Source organism: Dendrobates tinctorius, unplaced genomic scaffold (genome assembly GCF_039654945.1).
Source record: "Dendrobates tinctorius isolate UK_male_01 unplaced genomic scaffold, ASM3965494v1 ptg000028l, whole genome shotgun sequence".
Classification (NCBI taxonomy): Eukaryota; Metazoa; Chordata; class Amphibia; order Anura; family Dendrobatidae; genus Dendrobates; species Dendrobates tinctorius.
The window spans coordinates 53,694,247-53,716,986 of NW_027361696.1; the positions used below are offsets into that span (position 1 = coordinate 53,694,247).

At 41.7% G+C, this 22,740-nt stretch overlaps 1 protein-coding gene across 4 annotated transcripts in view; it reads left to right on the top strand.

Moving 5' to 3' along the window:
* POU2F2 (POU class 2 homeobox 2) overlaps positions 1-22,740 on the top strand; it is a 228,529-nt gene that overhangs the window by 15,375 nt on the left and 190,414 nt on the right. For 2 of the 4 annotated variants that reach the window (XM_073570744.1, XM_073570745.1), the window contains exon 2: positions 984-1,057. The exons of the other annotated variants lie outside the window; for them this stretch is intronic. The gene's annotated coding sequence lies outside the window, so the exon portion shown is untranslated. The remainder of the gene's footprint in view (positions 1-983; positions 1,058-22,740) is intronic. 4 annotated transcript variants of the gene reach the window in all.

Genomic DNA, 22,740 nt, shown 5'->3' on the forward strand with positions numbered 1-22,740 from the left:
AATGTGATGTGGTCCGTAAAAATAAAATGGTGTTGCAAAAATGAGAAATCGCTGGTCAACTTTTAACCCTTTAACTTCCTAACAAAAAAAAATTTTGGTTCCAAAATTGTGCTGATGTAAAGTAAACATGAGGGAAATGTTACTTATTACGTTTTTTGTGTGCCGTATCTCTGATTTAAGGGCATAAAAATTCAAAGTTGGAAAATTGCGAAATTTTCAAAATTTTCGCCAAATTTCCGTTTTTTTCACAAATAAACGCAAGTTATATGAATGAAATTTTACCACTAGCATGAAGAACAATATGTCACGAGAAAAAAATTTCAGAATTACCGGGATCCATGGAAGCGTTTCAGAGTTATTACCTCATAAAGGGACAGTGGTAAGAATTGGAAAAATTGGCCCGGTCATGAACGTGCAAACCACCCTTAGGAGTTAAGGGGTTAAAGAGGACCTGTCACCAGGTCAAAGTGTTGTGGCTTCATGTAACGCGTATTGGATATTTTTTCCTGAAACTGAAGCGCCTACCGTAATTTTCTTCTTTTTAAAAGGTAAAAAGTGAGCAATTTTTGCTCTTAATTTATTCCTGTTGCTCCCTTGTATATTCCATTTTTTGTTTCTTAAAATCCACCATATGGTTCAAGAGATATGGGTCTTTTAATGTATTGCTAATTTCTACAGTTTTTACTAATAAGGAATGTCTAACCAGTTCCTCTGGGGCGTGTCCTTCGGTGTTGTACATTATTACCCTATCAGCAATGTCCCTGTATAAAGACCATAAAACATAGCATATCTCTGAAACCATATGGTGGATTTTACAAAAAACTGGCTACACATGGGAGCAGCAGGAATAAAATAAGAGCGAAAACTGGACACTTTTGACCTCTAGTGACAGGTCTTTAAACATTCATAAAATTTGTAATGGCAGAACTTATGTCAATGAGTGTGAGTGACATAAATATACGTATGTGTTCTTTATATTCTAGGTCTTCCATCATATTACATGGTCTGCATGTTAACATTTATCCATAAAAGCCCTTTGGTTGCCAGCGGTGTACTGGTAGGTGAATTTCCTTTAGAACTATAGTCAGTGTTGAAGTGCGCTCATGGAGCTCAATCAAAGGAAATAATTCTGAAGGAGATGACCTCCGTTTATGCAGAAAATGGCTCATCTTCTTTAACTTGCATTAATGCACACAGAGGACGTGTCATCAGTTAAATCATGTTTTGCATTTAACTCCCTAAAGAATAAAAGTGAAATGTGCGCAAATGTGCAGTCGATGGGATCCTATCTCCAGTGATTTCTGGCATTGCTAGATCACTTGTGTACCTTGAACTTCCAAACTAGTCACCGGTGAGGCCACAGGTATACACTGAACAATTGGTACTACGTTTTGTAAATCTATCCCGCACAATGGCATTTTAATAACTGATAAGAACAGATTCTACACCTGATCTTAGCCACAATTAAATATCTTAACATAGGGGCCCATTACTCCCGGTGAATAACATCTGGCCCCCATTCCCCCTCATGCATAACATCCGGCCTCCATTACCCCCGATATATAACAGTTGCCCCTCATTACCCCCGGTGTATAACATCCGGCCCTATTGCCCTTTGGTACATAAATCCTGCTCATTGCACCCAATGTATAACATCGTCCCTTCACCCCTGGTGTACAACATCCAACTCTTCCCCCTGGTGTATAACTTCTGGTGCCTCGTCCCCCAATGTATAACATCCACCCCCAGAGTACATCCTCTTTTCCCCCGCTGTGCCATCTATTTTTATTAACGTGACAGAATGGCTGGTCGTAAAGAGCTCACTGATGACATTTCTTTCCTTCTAAATTTTAAACCCATCACCTGTGAGTTATATTATTGAGAAACAGAAGGAACTGCAGCAATTCAGCCATGAAGTGGAGACCCCGTAATGTTAAAGAGCTGGGTGCAGAGGGCAGAAAAGTGACCACTGTATTGCTGAGTCCATAACTGCAGAGTCCACCGTTCTAGTATTAACATCAGCACAAACACTGCAGCCCGCCGTAAACTTCATGGCCAAGCAGCTGCATGCAGCCGTACAACACCAAGCACAATGCTGAGTGTCGGATGGAGTGGTGTTAAGTCGCCACCACTGGACTCTGGAGGAAACGTGATCTGTGCATTGATGGATCACACTTCTCTGTCTGGCATCTGATGGACGAGTCTGGGTTTGGTGAAAGCCAGGAGAACGTTACCCTATTCCTGCATTGTGCCCGTTGTACAGTTTTGGTGAAGGAGAACCATGATAAAAGTAAGTAAAAGTGTTAAAATGTAGCATAGAGGAGGCTCTCTCCTCGCTGTCTATTGTATCTAGTTTTAAATATTTGGGTATCTACATATCTCACAATAGTACGCTTGACTTACAACTTAATGTCCACCCATTGCTGGAACTAGTTAAAGTTAAATTTGCATCCTGGAGCGAGCTTCCGTTGTCTGTAGCCGGAAGCATTAACCTGATTAAAATGAAATTATTCCCCAAGCTTAGCTACTCCCTTCAACACAGTGCTGTAATGGTACCCAAATCTTTCTTTGTGCATCTCAATTCCCAGATCATATCCTTTATATGGGGGAAAACTAGGCCCAAACTTAAATTGTCCACTTTACAAAGACCTAAAAAGGGAGGTGGGGTGGCGTTACCAGATTTTTTTCCTGTACTATTTTGCTGAGCAGGCTAAAGCTTTAAGTAAATGGATGCCGGGTAATTACCTCCCCAATTCTGAAAGTCATCTGCTTCATGCTGCACAGACAGACTGCCCATTAGGTTTCCTTGAGTTAGAGAAGACTAGTGCCCCTCGTCTGCTACCCCTGCTCCGACTGGCACGATTAACATGGAGGCAAATCAAGAAAGTGATTGGGTTTAAAGATTTTACAGCTGAAATGCCCCTGTGGAATAATGATTATTTTCCGGAATTGCTAAATCACCCATCCACTGATTTTTGGATTCAGCATAACGTCTCCTCGCTGAGGGACTTGTATGACCAGGGGACCTTAATGTCTTTTGAACAATTACAGGTTACACATGACATCCCGAGATCTCAATTTTTTCGCTATTTACAGCTGAGATCGGCTCTTCAATCGCACATGAGGTGTAGGGGTGTGGGCCGTACTATTTCATCTTTACCTCTGATAGGAATCCTTAATTCGCAGGGTCCCCAGGGTCTCATCTCCTCTTTATTTACATACATGCTGTCAGTAGAGGCAGAATCGGCCATGAGTTCTATTAAGAGGAAGTGGGAACGACTCATCCCTAATACGCAAGGAGAGGAGTGGGAGGAGATCCAGGAATCTCCGATCGGAGTATCACCATCTATTAATAACAGAATGATACAATTATTTATAATAAATCAATCATATTTGACTCCGACACAACTTTTTAGGATGGGTCGACTTCAATCATCAGAATGTTTGCGATGTCACTCACCAGATGCAGATTTTATTCATATGGTGTGGCAATGTCCCACTATCCTACATTACTGGAAAGAGGTGACATCGTTACTGACATCCCTGGTACAAGCCCCTGTCCCTCTAGAGCCATTGGTCTGCTTGTTTGGGGTATGAGATGAAGAGATTTGGGATCGCTATACCGGGGTCTTCCTGCGCGAGACACTGTTTATGGCATGGAAGGTGCTGGCACTGCTGTGGATGGGAGGCTCATGTCCCTCTCTTTGGATAGGATCAATTTGGATTGATTTGGTAAATTCGGTTGTTCCATATGAGCACACGTTATACCAAAATAGGGGATGCCCGGGTAAATTTGAAAAGATTTGGGAGAGGTGGAATTCCTCTCATCTTACTTTGCAAGGTTGAGACATCACACGCGACATAATATGATATAGTAAACCAGGCTGCAAAAATAGTAGATACTAGTTGATGTAGTGGTAGTCTTAGTTTAGGAATTTTTACTTTGACTTTATTATCCGAGTGATATGACAAGGCTTGTGAAATTTGATTGATATACATGCTGAACAGTGTATAGCCAATTATCCTTTGCGTATGCTTGGAAGGGTATGTACATATTACCTTGTTTATCAATAAGAGTGTGCAATTTCTTGCTTTATATTTCACAATGGATGGAAACATGTATGCTCTGTATAATGCTTGTTATCATAAGCCAATGTGTATGTTGTACATTTTTTATGTCCTGAGGTTCAATAAACGAATTTAAAAAAAAAAAAAATGTAGCATTGACTAACGACTACTGGTAAATGGATATGCAGTGCAGTGCAGACAGACTGCAGTGTGTACATGCAGCTCCTCTGTGCGCCTCCTGTTTTATATAGATGCGTGCAGATATATTGCCTCACTGTCCCACTGTGTCCCGTTTTTACATGCTCTTTGGGCATATGATTCACAAAATATCTTCTTTTCTGTTCTAGGAACAGTGCCACTTATGTAGTTAGGTTGAGCCTGGTATTGCAACTCGCTCCAATACACACAACTGAGTTTGAGTATATGTATTAGCAGGCCATGGGTGGAAGTGGCGTTGTGTATGAAAATAAAGTATATCCTGTATTCTGATCTCGCTGTAAAGATGCTTATACTTGCTGATGTATGGTATAGTGACTCCTAGCTATTTTGCTTCTCTAATATATATATATATATATATATATATATATATATATTATTATTTTTTTTTTTTTTATTGTATATATGTAGACATAGCACAATACTTAGTCTCCTGTTAAAAATGCTAAGTTCATCTGTTATCACCATGATGCCTATATTTTACATTTGCCTTCCTCCGTATATTCCCGTGTCTTTTCAGAACCATTCTGTAAATTATTTGCTCTGTTACCCTGTTTTCTTATATTTCTCTTTCTCTCCCCCATCTCTTGTAATGATATGAGAGGGGTGGGCTGGGTCAGAAGCCCTTTGGCCCTCGGGACTATAGGGGGAAGGGGAGATAGAGGACAAAGGCCATGGCGCTACTGTCCCTTTGTCTACAAAAAAAAGTGATAAAAATAGTTCTTCTGATTGCCTGCAGATGGCACCAGACTAATAACCAGAGAGCAGGATCTGCTACAGTCACAGCACAGGGATGTAACGCCGCCTGTCTACAGTCATCTTTGAAGGTGTCCAGACATTTTATCCTAAAAACTGATAAGAGGCGGTCATTCTAATTTGTAAAAAAAAAATATACGGTACTTGTTGAGAATTCATAATTTTTTTATGCTATTGCAGTTATAGTTTATGGTATTTCAGAAAATTGGTCATTTTGTATAGATGTATGAGAATGCATTATTATGGGTGTTGCTGCATAGTTGCATAGCTGATACATGATTTTCAAAGGTAGCCATATACTAACACTAAATATGTACATAATGTATCTATCTAGTATAGATAAACGTCACCCAAATGATATATGGCCCCTAATCATTGGACTGTATCTCTGCTCAGATTGATCGGTCCATACAAATAGTAACAAATTGCAAGCTTTCGAGACTACGCAGGTTTTTCATCATGAAGAGACCTGCATAGTCTCGAAAGCTTGCAATTTGTTACCATATTTTCAGTTAGCCATTAAGGGTATGTGCACCCGTACTTTTGAGAGCTCTGGATTTGTCCCCGCGGATTTGTAAAAAACCGCAGGTAAATCCGCAGGTCAAAAGTCCTGGGGTTTACCTGCGGATTAGCCTGCGGTTTTGCCCTGCGGTTTCACACCTCATAATGGATATGGTGTGAAACTGCAGCGGATTCCGCACAAAGAATTGACATGCTGCGGATTGTAACCTGCAGCAATTCCGCGCGGAAAAATCCGCAGCATGTGCACAGCGTTTTTTGTTTTACCATTGAAAACAATGGTACTGTACAACGCACCTAAATCTGCTGCGGACCCGCAGCAGAATCCGCACCGTGTGCACATAGCCTAAAAGGTATCAACCACTGAGGACTCTCAACTCTAAATATTCTTCTATCTACTGGCTAACACGGTACAAAGATATATCTTTCCTGTACAAATAGTAATGCATTGGTAAAATAAAAGAAAAATATTAGGCTAAGGTTCCACAACCAAGTCACTGGTAATTGGTGTGACCAAAAAGATTTGTGCTACTTTTTTGCAACTTGAGTCGTAAGTTGAATTCTACTTGCATAGAAATCTGTGGGGGCAGCATTTTGAGCGACTTGCCGCTATCTGTTCGCGTTATGTTCTCATTTCTAGATATGATACCTTAGTCATCGTGTCGCGTGATTATTGTAGTCCAGCCTGATAGGTGGCAATGGTACAATGTGAATATTTTGCTGATATTCTGTTTGTAATAAAGACAAAGAAAGGTACTAAATAGAATTTATTTGGATTAGGCTATGTTCACACTAGGGTTTTTTTTTTTTTTAATGCAAATTTGTGAGCTGCGTTTTACAGTTTCAGCAAAGTCTGAGATTTCAGAAATGTCATGCATACACTTTGTTTTTTTTTCATTAGGATTTTGTGCTTTGCATGTTTTTATGCACAAAAGAGCATGTCACTTTCAGCATTTTTTCAGCGTTTTTCACCCATTGAAAGTAAGGAGTGGTGAAAAAATGCTGAAAATCTGCACCAAAAAACCCAGGTATCTGGTTTTGCCGCATTTTTTGTGCCAAAACCTAATTAAACAGAATGAGATTTTTTTTTTTGCACTAAACTTTATCAGCATGCATGAGAGACAAATGTAGCATAACAAAAACGCCCAAAAAAACAGAGCACAAAATGCAAGGAAAAAAACAAGCAAAACTTATTTTTTTCTGTTTAAAGAGTTAAAAAAAAAAAAAAAACCCGCTGAAAAAATGCCTAGTGTGAACGTAACCTTAAAGTTAAAGGGGTTGTTTGGCACTTTAACACTGATGGCATATCCATTGGTCATTAATACCAGATTGGTGTTGAAGCGACACCCGAGACCACCACCGATTAAGCTGTTCCAGTGGCGGCAGGTTTCCACAGCCGATTCAAATAGAGGTTGCTCTGCATTACCGTACTACAGCGACTATGCAGTTGATGGAGCTGTGCTGTTCTGTAACTGATCACATCCAGACAGTGTCCGGAATATCTGATCGGCGGTGGTGCTGGGTATCACACCACGACCCATCTGATATTAATGACCTTTTCTTTAGGATCGGTCATTAATATAAAAGTACTCGAAAACCCCTTTAAATAGCAAACACATGGCACCATATCCATGAATTTTAAAGTCACCGCTTTGTGCAAAATATATTATATTTTGTGTATTATATTATTTTTTATCAGTTTATACTCTTATTCTCCAGTTTGTCACATAATCATGCATCACACTGTTCACTCCTACATTTGTTGTTTCCAAAAAAAGCAAACAAGCAAAAAACGCTTGCATGCAAAGGCTTTTCCTTCTATAATGTGACTAGAGAATGCAGAGGACATGTAATTAAAAGCATAGGCCAAGGGCTGATGTCCACCACTGGCAATATTTGTCCTTTTGTGAGGAGAGAAATGCCCTGAAGCCACCACTATACACATGCGTGCACTCACACACTACACAAGGGTCATGCCATCACCCCCCTCCCAACAAATCTGCCTTCTGTGGTCCTTCAGGTCATTTAAATTATCTCATTTTTACATGTGGGTTTATGTTCTCTTAGTGAAAGCATCGTCTAGATCCCTTTCACAAAACATGATAACTTTTGCACGCTCTGCAATGTTTGGTAGAAATGCACAGATCCTTCCACTTTTGCTAAACCATTTACCCAAAATGCAATGTTAGAAAATCACATATATGCATGGTGGGGGTGTACAGCCTTATTGCATATCATCAATATTAATGTAACACATACACTCAGGAGTGAGGATTCAGCAGTCTGGGCCTTCACAGAATCACAGTTTACTCATGCTGAAATCACCGGAATCACTGATAAAAACAAGGCTTTGGGTACACGGCGTCTTTATTCTCGGGTGAACCTGCTGTTTTTGAAGCTGAACGACGCACTTCAGGAAATGCCAGAATTTTTTGGCACATTTTTATAACACTGCAATTCATGCTAAGTAACTTCCATATGTCTTTGTGGGCTTCCTATAGGCTTCTTTAACCTCTTCGCGACCGCCCACAGTAGATAAACGTTGGCGCTTGCTGGGCTTTGTGCAGCGCCGACGTTTATCTACTGTCGGCGGTTTTGTGCCCCCCGGGACCCCCTCATACCTTATAACGCGGGGATCCCGGTGCACAATGCATGTGGGACCCCCGACGTCATCGAGACCTGATTGGTTCAGGTCCTGATGACGTCGCGTCACAGCAGCCAATGAGAGAGCTCGCTGGGAAAGCTGCTTGTTTCCCGGCGATCTACCTCATTATAACGCGACTTCTCCTCTGAGCTCATGCTGACAGATGAGCAGAGGTGAAGCAGCATTACTGTATGACTAGATCGCTGCCTGGCACAGCTGATCGCTGCCTGGCACAGCTGTGCCAGGCAGCGATCTTGTTACACAGTAACGCTGCTTCACCTCTGCTCATCTGTCAGTGTGAGATCAGAGGAGAAGTGGAGTTACTATGTGCCGGGCAGCGATCTTGTCATATAGTAATGCTGCTTCTCCTCTGATCATCTGCCAGTGTGAGATCAGAGGAGAAGTGGCGTTACTATGAGTCAAAAATACAAAAAATAAAAAACACAAAAATAAAAAAAAAAGTAAAGAAAAAAAAAGCAGGTAGGCAGGCTAGGGCTAGGGTTAGGGCTAGGGTTAGGGCTAGGGTTAGGGGTGTGTTGGGGTTAGGGTTGGAATTCGAATTGGGGGTTTCCACTGTTTAGGTACATCAGGGGCTCTGTAAATGCAACATGACGCCTGCAGACCATTCCATCAAAGTCTGCATTCCAGAACGTCACTACTTCCCTTCCGAGCCCCACCGTGTGCCCAAACAGTGGTCCCCCCCACATGTGGGGTACCAGCGTACTCGGACAAATTGGACAACAACTCTTAGGGTCCAATTTCTCCTGTTACCCTTGTGAAAATAAAAATTGGGAGCTAAAAGATCATTTTTGTGGAAAAAAAATGATTTTTTTATTTTCACGGCTCTACATTATACACTTTAGTGAAACACTTGGGGGTTCAAAGTGCTCACCACACATCTAGATAAGTTCCTTGGGGGGGTCTAGTTTCCAAAAAGGGGTCACTTGTGGAGGATTTCCACTGTTTAGGCACATCAGGGGCTCTGCAAACGCGACATGACACCCGCAGACCATTCCATCAATGTCTGCATTCCAAAACGTCACTACTTCCCTTCCGATCCCCACCGTGTGCCCAAACAGTAGTTTTCTTCCACATATGGGGTACCAGTGTACTCAGGACAAATTGGACAACAACTTTTGGGGTCTAATTTCTCCTGTTACCCTTGTGAAAATAAAATATTGGGGGCTAAAAGATCATGTTTGTGGAACAAAAATGATTTTTTATTTTCATGGCTCTACGTTATAAACTTCTGTGAAGCACTTGGGGGTTCAAAGTGCTCACGACACATCTAGATAAGTTCTTTAAGGGGTCTAGTTTCCAAAATGGGGTCACTTGTGGGGGTTTCCACTGATTAGGCACATTAGGGGCTCTCCAAATGCGACATGGCGTCCTCTCTCAATTCCAGCCAATTCTGCATTGAAAAAGTCAAACGGCACTCCTTCCTTTCTGAGCTCTGTCGTGTGCTCAAACAGTGGTTTAGCCCCACATACGGGGTATCGGCGTATTTGGGAGAAATTGCACAAAAAATTTTGTGGTTCATTTTCTGTTTTTACACTTGTGAAAATAAAAAAAATGGTTCTGAAGTAAAATGTTTGTGAAAAAAAGTTAAATGTTTATTTTTTCCTTCCACATTCCATTCATTCATGTGAAGCACCTGAAGGGTTAATAAACTTCTTGAATGTGGTTTTGAGTACATTGAGAGGTGCAGTTTTTAGAATGGTGTCACTTTTGGGTATTTTCTGTCATATTGACCCCCCAAACTCACTTCAAATGTGAGGTGGTCCCTAAAAAAAATGGTGTTGTAAATTTTGTTGTAAAAATGAGAAATCGCTGGTCAACTTTTAACCCTTATAACTTCCTAAAAAAAAAAAAAATTATGTTTCCAAAATTGTGCAGATGTAAAGTAGACATGTGGGAAATGTTATTTATTAACTATTTTGTGCGATATCACACTCTGATTTAAGGGCATAAAAATTAAAAGTTTGAAAATTGCAAAATTTTCAAAATTTTTGCCAAATTTTGATTTTTTTAACATATAAGCGCAGTTCATATCTAAGAAATTTTACCACTATCCTGAAGTACAATATGTCACGAGAAAACAATGTCAGAATCAGCAGGATCCGTTGAAGCGTTCTAGAGTTATGGCCTCATAAAGTGACACTGGTCAGAATTGAAAAAATTGGCCTGGTCACGAAGGCAAAAACAGGCTCAGGCGCGAAAGGGTTAATTAGCCTGTGGCATCTTCCAAGCGGAAGACACCTGAAGAATAGTCGGGTTACTTTGTGTCTTTCAAAACATGAAGACAATTTAAAGACTCAACATATGCACAGCAAGTCATTTTCACATATGTATCACTTATGTTCATTCTTTGGAGCGTTTAGTTGGTGCTTTTTCAGGCGGTTTATGGAGCGGAACCACCTTAAAATTTTGTCCCAAGCGTGTACAAGCAACCAGTTGGACAAATGGACGGCATCAGATGCCTATCTACTCACTTCCAAAACTATCAGATCCTGACCAAAACAAGGATCATATAAAAAAGAAACAACATAAAGAAAAAAAATGCACATATGAATAACTCCATGAAATATAACGTATCAATCTGAATAAGCCCTCTCTTCCGACATCTCAATAAAGTCATTATTGGGTCTATGCAAAAGATGGACAGCGCAAGGATAACATACGTGAGCTCCGTGTACTAGTTCCTAAATTATATTTAGGAAATCTGCATTATTTTTATTTATTTTTTTGCACACATACTGCTATTCTTTTGCAGTCGCAAAAATGTACATGCACATGTGAAGTACCCTGAGTAAAAGTCATCATTCTAGCCCCCCATGAGCCGAGGACCTGCAGAAACTAGTCAAAGGCCTAGGGACAGAAGAAGTGCGTGACTATGGGATGGATCATCCCATAGTCTGTTTTCAGTCCAGTACACCTTTACTGATTTTTCCATCTGCGAGTGATCAGACGTATTTAAAACTTTCCTAGTATGACACTATACATAAAAAGATGGAAGGTGTAGAAAGTGTCCTACATCTTAATGTTGCATGTTTGATACTTTGTAATTAAGGAATAGTGTACCCAGGCATTGCTAAACTTTACTTAGCACCAGAAAGGTACTCACTACCAGCATAAGTCATGTCCAAGTTCATCTCATTCTCCCTCTTCACCAGCCCAGACAGCAGCCTATCAATAGGTTAATACTAAGGTCGGCAGGTCAGGATTATTGAGAAAGTGATTAGGTCCCCGTCAGATCAATTCCTCCTTAGCTGCCCCTCCCTGGACACATAAACACCATTGATTTTGTGTGTGTTTAACATGTCTGTGGAAGGACATTGATCTACCTTCCTGGAGAGAGACGGGAGGGGCGAATGCTTTCTCGGGCACCCTTGCCGGCTCCGAGCCAGTAACTTAATGTAACGTCTCAATGTTACGACCATTTTGCCTATTCACACAGATTTCTCTGACCCGTTGTGAAATATTGACAAAATAAAATTGGTAAGAATTTTAACTGGGATTAGATTAGAGCCCTGACAAGGGAGAACTTTAAAAGTCTCCACTTCCTATCCCTGACATTTTTTTAACTGCTATGTACATGAAAATAGTCAGCAGTTTTTCAAGGGGTCATTTATCACAAGTGTTTTCTTCCACCAGAAGGTCTTACAATCTTTTTTGCTCTTGGATTTTTTTCTATTTTTTATAAATTAGGGATCATGTGAACATGCCTGGATCAATTATATGCATATTAATGTCTTAAATATTAAGAGGAAATTGACAGCACAACATGTAAGGTTCCTCTGTTGCAAGCAGCAGAACGGTCATGAGATTCACCCCGTTCTCTGCATATATCCCTGACATGGCTGCCACTACACAGCAGAGTCATCAAGTGCGTTTCTTTCCATGGGGAACAGTAGGATATTTATCAGAATTTGCTGGCCTGTGCATATTTCTCCTAATTATTTGCCTACTTAGGAACTTTTGGGTAAGTGGTGTAATCCCTCCGCTGCACAGCAGTTCTCTTTAAAAAAATAATAAAATTGTATAACGGCGCGGTGGGAAAATCTGATGCATTGGGTTTATTTTCGGCTCGGCGTAACAGTGCAGTATTGGACTGGGATACCTTGTTCCCTCCAGATAGTTCTTCGATACGAAAAGTCAAACTCATATATACAGTCATTACAGAGTGATATATTTCAAGTGTTTATTTCTGTTAATGTTGATGATTAACGAAAACCCAAAAGTCATTATCTCAGTTAATTAGAATACTTTATAACACCAGCTTGAAAAAACGATTTTAAAATCCGAAATGTTGGCCTACTGAAATGTATGTTCAGTAAATGCATTCAATACTTGGTCGGGGCTCCTTTTGCATCAATTACTGCATCACTGTGGCGTGGCATAGATGCGATCAGCCTGTGGCACTGCTGAGGGGTTATGGATGCCCAGGATGCTTTGATAGCAGCCTTCAGCTCGTCTGCATTATTGGGTCTGGTGTCTCTCATCTTCTCTTTGACAATACCCCATAGATTCTCTATGGGGTTAAGGTCAGGTGAGTTTTCTGGCCAATCAAGCACAATGATACTGTTGTTTTTAAACCAGGCATTGGTACTTTTGGCAGTGTGGACAGGTACCAAGTCCTGCTGGACAATGAAATTTCCGTTTCCGAAAAGCTTGTAGGCAGAGGAAGCATGAAGTGCTCTAAGGCCCTGTGCACACGGTGCAGATTCTGTGCAGTTCTGCAGCAGATTTGGCCCTGCAGAACTGCAGCAGAACTGCACGTGATGTACAGTACCATTTAAGGCTATGTAAAACAAAAAACGCTGTGCACATGCTGATTTGGTGCGGAATCAGAAGCAGCATGACGCTTCTTTTGTGCGGTTTTGCTGCAGTTTTCCACCTGCTCCATTATATAAGGCTGAGTGCAGACGGAGTTTTGAGCCCTGCTGATTTTTCCGTGCAGAATGGAAGAAAACCGCAGGTCAAATGACCTGCATTTTTCCTGCGGATTTCTTCCATTTTTCACGCGGTTTTTGTGCGGTTTTCCATTGCGGTCTTCCCCCTGCGGATTTGGTGACAGGGGAGATAGAAAACCGCACAAAAGAAGTAACATGCTGCGGATTTTGTACCGCGGAAAAATCCGCAGCGTCTGCACAGCGTTTTTTTTTTTTTTTTCATTCATTTTAAAGGTACTGTACATCACAATGCGGATATGCAACGTTTCTGCGCGGTAAAATCCGCTGCGGAAACGCTGCAAATCTGCATCGTGTGCACATGGCCTAAAACTGCAGGTGAAAACGGCAGGGGAAATCCGCACTAAAACTGCAGGTAAAACGCAGGTCATTTTACCTGCAGATTTAGCAAAATCTGCATGGAAAATTCCACAGCAGAATCCGCACCGTGTGCACATAGCCTTTGGGTATGTGCACACGGTGCAGATTCTGGTGCAGTTCTGCTGAAGATTTGGTCCTGCAGAACTGCAAGTGATATGCAGTACCATTTAAGGCTATGTAAAACAAAAAACGCTGTGCACATGCTGCAGATTTTTCCGCGCAGATTTGTTGCGGAATAAAAGATGCGGTTTTGCTGCAGTTTTCCACCTGCTCCACTATAGAAATCTGCAGGTGAAGGCTGAGTGCAGACGGACTTTTTAGCCCTGCAGATTTTTCCACGCAGAATGGAAGAAATCCACAGGTCAAATGACCTGCATTTTTCCTGCGGATTTCTTCCATTTTTCCTGCGGTTTTATTGCGTTTTTTGTGCGGTTTTCCACTGCGGTTTTCCCCCTGCGGATTTGGTGACAGGGGAGATGGAAAAACGCACAAAAGAAGTGACATGCTGCGGATTTTGTACCGCAGGAAAACCGTGTGGAAAAATCCGCATCGTCTGCACAGCGTTTTTTTTTTCATTGATTTTAAGGCTATTGTACATCACAATGCGGATATGCAACGTTTCTGCGCTGTAAAATCCGCTGCAAATCTGCATCGTGTGCACACAGCCGAAAACTGCAGGGGAAATCCGCACAAAAACTGCATTAAAACTGCACTCAGGCTATGTGCACACGGTGCGGACTCTGCTGTGGAATTTTCCACGCAGATTTTGCTAAATCTGCAGGTAAAATGACCTGCGTTTTACCTGCAGATTTAGTGCAGTTTTTGTGCGGATTTCCCCTGCAGTTTTCACCTGCAGATTTCTATAATGGAGCAGGTGGAAAACTGCAGCAAAACCGCACAAAAGAAGCGACATGCTGCTTCTTTTATTCCGCACCAAATCTGCGCGGAAAAATCTGCAGCATGTGCACAGCGTTTTTGTTTTACATAGCCTTAAATGGTACTGTACATCACGTGCAGTTCTGCAGGGCCAATTCTGCACCGTGTGCACAGGGCCTAAAACTGCAGGTAAAACGCAGGTCATTTTACCTGCAGATTTAGCAAAATCTGCGCAGAAAATTCCACAGCAGAATCCGCACCGTGTGCACATAGCCCCTGGTAGACAGCTGCGAAAACTTTGGTCTTGATAAAACACAGTGGACCTTCACCAGCAGATCAAAAGTTCACATACCCATTTCTTAATACCATGTATTACTCCCGTTAACATCAATGACAGCTTGAAGTCTTTTGTGGTAGTTGTGGATGAGGGTCTTGATTTTCTCAGATGGTAAAGCTGCCCACTCTTCTTGGCAAAAAGCCTCCAGTTCCTGTAAATTACTGGGCTGTCTAGCATGAACTTCGCACTTGAGATCTTCCCAGATTGTCTCAATGATATTGAGGTCAGGCGACTGAGATGACCACTCCAGAACCTTCACTTTGTTCTGCTGTAGCCAATGACAGGTAGACTTGGCCTTGTGTTTTGGATTGTTGTCATGTTGGAACATCCAAGCACGCCCCATGCGCAACTTCCTAGCTGATGATTGCAAATTTGCCTCCAGTATTTGTCGATAATGTGCTGCATTCCTCTTTCCTTCAACTTTGACCACATTTCCTGTGCCTTTGTAGCTCACACATCCCCAAAATATCAGCGATCCACCTCCGTGCTTTACAGTAGGAATGGTGTTCCTTTCATCATAGGTCTTGTTGACCTCTCGCCAAATGGTAACGTTTATGGTTGTGGCCAAAAAGTTCAATTTTGGTCTCATCACTCCAAATTACCTTGTTTCAGAAGTTTTGAGGCTTGTCTCTGTGCTGTTTTGCATATTGTAGGCGACATACTTTGTGGCATTTGCGCAGTAATGGTTTTCTTCTGGCGACTCGACCATGCTGCCCATTTTTCTTCAAGTGTCTCCTTATTGTGCATCTTGAAACAGCTACACCGTTAGTTTTCAGAAAGTCCAGTATTTCGGCTGATGTTATTTGTGGGTTTTTCTTTGCCTTTATCAATTTCTTGGATATCTTTTTGTTTTCCTTTCCTGTTTTACACACTTGAATTACCTTTTCCCATAGATCCGTTGACAATTCTTTTGCTTTCCCCGTGACTCACAATCCAGAAACATCAGTGGCTGGATGAAAGATGCAAGAGTCTGTCTGCATCCCAGAAACTCACTCAGCTTTTATGCACACACACTGATTACAAGCAAACAGGTCACAGGTGAGGATGTTACCTTTAGTAGCCATTTAAACCCATTTGTGTCGACTTCTGTGCATGTTATCAGGTCAAAATCACCAGTGCATGTGAACTTTTGATCCATCAATTGGATGTTTTGGGTTGTCATTATGATTTAAAAAGAAAACGCAGTAGATTGACAATAAATTGCTTCCCCCAACCACTATCCATGAGTGAAGAAAAAGCTTTGGTGTTATCATTCATATTCTCTGAAAAATAGGCCAAGAAAACAAAAATTCTGCCCGGGGTATGTAAATTTTTGAGCACAACTGTGGGGGAAATAAGTATTTGATCCCTTGCTGATTTTGTACGTTTGCCCACTGACAAAGACATGAACAGTCTATAATTTTAAGGGTAGGATAATTTTAACATTCAGAAATAGAATATCAAAAATATAATCCAGAAAATCACATTGTATAAATTATATAAATTAATTTGCATTTTGCAATGAGAAATAAGTATTTGATCCCCCCCCACCAACCTTTAAGAGTTCTGGCTCCTACAGACCAGTTAGACGCTCCTAATCAACTTGTTACCTGCAATAAAGACAGCTGTCTCACATAGTCACCTTTATAAAAGACTCCTGTCCACAGACTCAATCAGTCAGACTCTAACCTCTACAACACGAGCAAGACCAAAGAGCTTTCTAAAGATGTCAGGGACAAGATCATAGACCTGCACAAAGCTGGAATGGGCTACAAAACCATACGTAAGGTGCTGGGTGAGAAGGAGAAAACTGTTGGTGCAATAGTTAGAAAATGGAAGAAATACAAAATGACTGTCAGTTGACATCGATCTGGGGCACCATGCAAAATCTCACCTCGTGGGGTATCCTTGATCATGAGGAAGGTGAGAGATCAGCATAAAACTACACAGGAGGAACTTGTTAATGATCTCAAGTCAGCTGGAACCATAGTCGCCAAGAAAATCGTTGGTAACACATTACGCCGTAAGGCTGTGTTCACATGTAGCGTTTTTGCGGCGTTTTTTAAGCGCAGAATCGCCGCGAAAAAAAAAGCATCCCATGCAATTCTATGGGATTCCGCAATGCTGTGGATTCTTCCACCGCGGAATCGCATACCGGAAAAATCAGCAGCATGCTGATTCTTTTTGCGGAATCGTGGGGATTCCGCACACACAAGATTGCTTTGAAACACTCATTTTTCGCATGTGGCTGTGCCCACCATGAGTGAAGTGAGCGCTTCATGTGTGGATGGTACCCAGGGTCTGGAGGAGGAGAGACTCTGCTCCAGGCCCTGGGTACCATAATCCTGTAAAAAATAGAATAAAAATAAATATTGTTATTCTCACCTTGCGACAGTAACCGGAGTCCTTCCCGCCTCTCACCACGCTCCTGGCGTCTTCCGGTCCCAGTAATGCTTTGCGCGAATGACCGCGATGATGTCGCGCTCTCGTGAGCATGACGTCATCGCAGGTCCTTCTCGCAAAGCATTACTGGGACCGGAAGATGCCGGGAGCGCCGCAGAGAAAATCGGGGGCCGTCAGAAGGTGAGAATAACATTATTTTTTTTTATTATTATTATTTTTAACATCCTATCTTTTACTATTGATGCTGCATTAACACATTAAGGTCATGGAGTGGCCTAGCCAGTCTCCAGACCTTAATCTCATAGAAAACTTATGAAGGAAGTTGAGAGTCCGAGTTGCCAAGCGACAGCCTCAAAATCTTAATGATTTAGAGAAGATCTGCAAAGAGGAGTGGACCAAAATTCCTCCTGACATGTTCGCAAACCTCTTCATCCACTACAAAAAATATCTGACTTCTGTGTTTGCCAACAAGCATTTTTTCCACCAAGTTTAGTTTGCCAGAGGGATCAAATACTTATTTCTCATTGCAAAATGCAAATTTATGTACCTTATTTTTCGGATTATAAGACACACTTTTTACCCCAAAAATTTGGGGGGGAAAATGGGGGTGCGTCGTATAATGCGGATATACCTTACCGGCCGCGTTGGAGCAGGCTCCGAAGGTCGCTGCTGGAGGAGGCAAGAGTGGAGCGTTGCTACAGGCCGCAGTCTTGGATGAGGGGGTGTTCCGATGTGCGCCACTGCGGGTGTTCGGTGGTGTGGTGGCTCTGCTGACATTTTGTGAGCCCCAACACTTACATGGTTTACTGTGCGGTGGACTCCGGGAAAATGGCTGCCGGGGCATGCGCAGATGGAGATCTCGACACCAAGATCTTGCGAGATTTCAGCGCTGAGATCTCATCTCCCGAGATCTTGATCTGCGCATGCCCCGGCAGCCATTTTCCCAGAGACCACTGCACAGTAAACCATGTAAGTGCGGGGGCTCACAAAATGTCAGCAGAGCCACCACACCACCGAACACCCGCAGTGGCGCACATCGGAACACCCCCTCATCCAAGACTGCGGCCTGTAGCAACGCTCCACTCTTGTCTCCAGCAGCGACCCTTGGACCCCGCTTCACCACAGCCACCACCCCCTGTAACCAATAAGACGCATGGATTATAAGAAGCACCACCATTTTATTAAAGAAAAGGTTTTTTTTTTCTCCTCAAAATTTGGAGTGTATCATATAATCTGCAAAATACGGTAATTTATACAATTTGATTTTCTGGATTTTATTTTTGTTATTCTATCTCCATGCTAAAATTAACTTACCCTTAAAACTATACACTGTTCATGTCTTTGTCAGTGGGCAAACTTACAAAATCAGCAAGGGATCCAATACTTATTACCCCCACTGTATTTGTGTGTGTGTATATATATATATATATATATATATATATATATATATATATATATATATATATATATATATATATATATACTGTATATATACTGTGTGTGTGTATGTATGTGTATATATATATATACATACAGCTCTGGCAAAAATTGAGACCACTCTCAAATGTTCAGTTTGTCTGATTTTTCTCTTTTATAGGTATATTTTTTAGTAAGATGTAAACAACATGTCTCCGAATTTCCAAGCAATACATTATGCATTTTGTATTTTTTTTCTTACAAAGAAAAATGGTCAAAATTAAAAAAAAAAAACAAAACAGTGCTTTCAGACCTCAAATAATACAAAGAAAACCAGTTCATAATCATTTAGATTTCACACTACTTCTGGTGCAAAAATTTAAGCAGTTCTTTGTTTGATGGCTTGTGACTATCCATCATCCACTTGATTACATTCCAGAGGTTTTCAATGAGGATCAGGTCTGGAGAATGGGCTGCCCATGAGAGGTTTTTGATGTGGTGGCCTCTTAATTTTTGCCAGAGCTGATTTTTATAAAACTGTGCAGCGGTCTCTTAATTTTTGCCAGAGCTGTATATACATACAGCTCTGGCAAAAATTAAGAGACCGCTGCACACTTTTATAAAAATCAGCTTCTCTACATGTCTGACAGCCGTTCCATTCCAGTGTCAGTTGAATTCCAACCAGAGTACACCTCATTCTGCTTAATGTGCTTCTGATTAGGTGATCACCTGAACCAAATCTTATTTAGCGAAGGAAAGTATAAAAAACCCTGCTGTGGTGTTTACAATCCTCCTGCAATAGGACAAGCTGGATGGCAAAACAAGTGCTAGTAATATCCCAAAAGTAATAGGAATGAAAAAATTACTTTTATCTATGCCAAAGGAGTTGAAAAAAAAAAGTCTTGAGTGAGGAAAAGAAGGGCTCAATTCTGGCTTTACTAGCAGAGGGATACAGTGAGCGTCATGTTGCCTCCATCCTTAAAATTTCTAAGACAGCAGTCCATTACAACAAGGTCAAGCAGCAGACATTGGGGACAACAGAGCTTCAGACCGGCAGAGGGCGAAAATGACTCTCCACTGACCGGGATGACCATCATCTTATTCGAATGTCACTAAGCAACCGCAGGAGGACATCAAGTGACTTACAAAAGGGATGGCAAATGGCAGCTGGGGTGAAGTGCATGGCAAGAACATTTCGTAACAGGCTCCTAGAGGCAGGGCTCAAGTCATGTAAAGCTAGAAAAAAGCCTTTCATCATTGAGAAGCAAAGGAGAGCCAGGCTGAAGTTTGCCAAAGACCATAAGGATTGGACTATAGACTGGAGTAAGGTAATCTTTTCTAATTTTCAGCTTTGCCCAACACCTGGTTGTCTAATGGTTAGACGGAGACCTGGAGAGGCGTACAAGCCACAGTGTCTTGCCCCCACTGTGAAATTAGGTGGACGATCAGTGATGATCTGGGGATACTTCAGCAAGGCTGGAATTGGGCAGGTTAATCTTTGTGAAGGACGTATGAATCAAGCCACATGCAAAACAGTTGATTCCTTCTGCTCAGGCAATGTTCCCCAACTCTGAGGACTGTTTTTTTTCCAGCAGGACAAAGCACCATGCCACACAGCTAGGTCAATCAGTGTGTGGATGAAGGACCACCACATCAAATCCCTGTCATGGCCAGCCCCAATCTCCAGACCTGAACCCCATTGAAAACATCTGGAATCTAATCAAGAGGAAGATGGATTGTCACAAGCCTCCAAACAGAACAGCTGCTTAAATTTTTTTACCAGGAGTGGCATAAGGTCACCCAAAAGCAGTGTGAAAGACTGGTGGAAAGCATGTCAAGATGTATGAAAGCTGTGATTAAAAATCATGGCTATTCCACAAAATTTTGATTTATGAACTCTTCTTGAGTTAAAACATTAATATTGTTGTTTCTATATGATTATGAACTTGTTTTCTTAGCATTATTTGACGTCTGCAAGCACTGCATTGTTTTGTTATTTTGACAATTTCTCAAATTCGGAAAATAAATACAAAATTTAGTGCTTGGAAATTCGAAGGCATGTTGTCAGTAGTTTATAGAATAAAAGAGCAATTTACGTTTTACTCAAAAATATACCTATAAAGAGAACAATCAGACAAACTGAAAATTTTGCAGTGGTCTCTTAATTTTTGCCAGAGCTGTATATATAAATATACTAGCTGAAGAGCCCAGCGCTGCCCGGGCATAGTAACTAACTGTGGTTAGTTATAGCAAATTATAATTATCCTCCATCCCATAGTCCCGTGCCCATATACCCATCATACATATCCACGATCCCATAGGCCCGTGCCCATATACCCATCATACATATCCTCCATCCCATAGTTGAGTGCCCATATACCCATCATACATCCTCCATCCCATAGTCCCATGCCCATATACCCATCATACATATTCGCCATCCCATAGTTGAGTGCCCATATACCCATCACACACATCCTCCTTCCCATAGTCAACCATTATGACATCATAATGAGCGGCGAGGCTTGCAGCCTTTGATGACATCAGCGTCGCCATGGCAACCATTATGACATCATAATGAGGGGCGGGGCTTGATACACACTCACTTTTTCCCCATTATGTACATAGGGGCAAAATTGGTGAATTGGAACGCGCAGGGTTAAAATTTCGCCTCACAACATAGCCTAGGACGCTCTCGGGGTCCAGACGTGTGACTGTGCCAAATTTTGTGGCTGTAGCTGCGACAGTGCGGATGCCAATCCCGGACATGCAAACATACATACATACACTTGAGCTTTATATATTAGATAATGCAATTGACCTATAAAAAAGGCTAGAGCCTGCACACAGACTTTTTCTGTAGTATTGCTGTCCATTATCGATTGTTGATTTACAGCTGTCGTCCAAAAGAACAAGTTCAATCAAGCCAGACATACCATTGGAGCAGTGGCCTAAGAGGTAAGGGGGGCAATTTTCATTTTCAAATTGTGCATTCTATTGCGCTATTGGATCCTATATTATTCTTGAACATGAGCTGTCTTCTGTTTGTGTCTGTCAGTGTATACAATTGCATGTACACTGCATATGCCACTTAGAGGCTGTCTGCACAGTTGCAAAAATATGTTTTTCACTGAAATGCTCAGGTGTTTCACTGAGTATATATTTAAAAGATCCAACCTTGTACCATAGAAATAGACAAGACTAATCCAAGCCAGGGACCATAGGAAAAGATGAGACTAGTCCAGCCGGAGACCATAAGAATGGACGTGATTAGTCCAGCAAAGGACCATAAGAATATGTGAGCCTAGTCCAGCAAGGGACCATAATGATAGGTGAGCCTTGTCCAGCTTGGGACCATAAGAATACACAAGACTAGTCCAGCTGGGGACCATAAGAATAGATGAGACTAGTTTAGCTGGGGACCATAACAACATATTAGACTAGTCTAGCAAGGGACCATAATAATAGGAGAGACTAGTCCAGTGGAGGACCATAAGAATAGCCAGACTATTCTAGCTGGGGACCATAAGAATAGGCGAGACTAGTTCAGCAGGGGACCATAAGAATAGGCGAGGCTAGTCCAGAAAGAGACCATAATAATAGGCGAGACTAGTCCAGCTGGGGACCATAGGAATAGATGAGACTATTCCAGAAGGGGACCATAATGATAGGCGAGACTAGTCCAGCCGGGGACCATACTGATAGACGATATTAGTCTGGCATCCCCCTCTCCGACTTCTCAATGCACTCCTCTAGTTGATTGACAGGTCTCTTTCAAGTGTGTACATCAGGAGAAACATGACAATAAACCAAAATAGGGTGGAGAGAAGATGACCGGGGGCAGAGCTGGACTACTCTCAGATATTCTTATGCGGCCCGGCCGGATCATCAAACTATATTTTATCGGAAACACCAGTGCATTTCAGAAAAAAATATACCAGGCTGTAATTGTGCATCCAAGCTTAGATTCATGATACTTGAGGGGTTTGGTCAGCATGAGTTGACTTGACTGTTTCCCTTTAATATGGGAATATCTTGCTACAAAGAGTCCTTGTGTAGCCATAGCCCAATTTCAGCATTTATTGTCTATGGTGCTTCCCTACTCTCCCCTGATAGAAGATACCCCAAAGTCATGTTAAATTTAAACATTGCATCCTTTTCTCTCAGGATGTAAGGCGGTACCTTACTTGTCCACT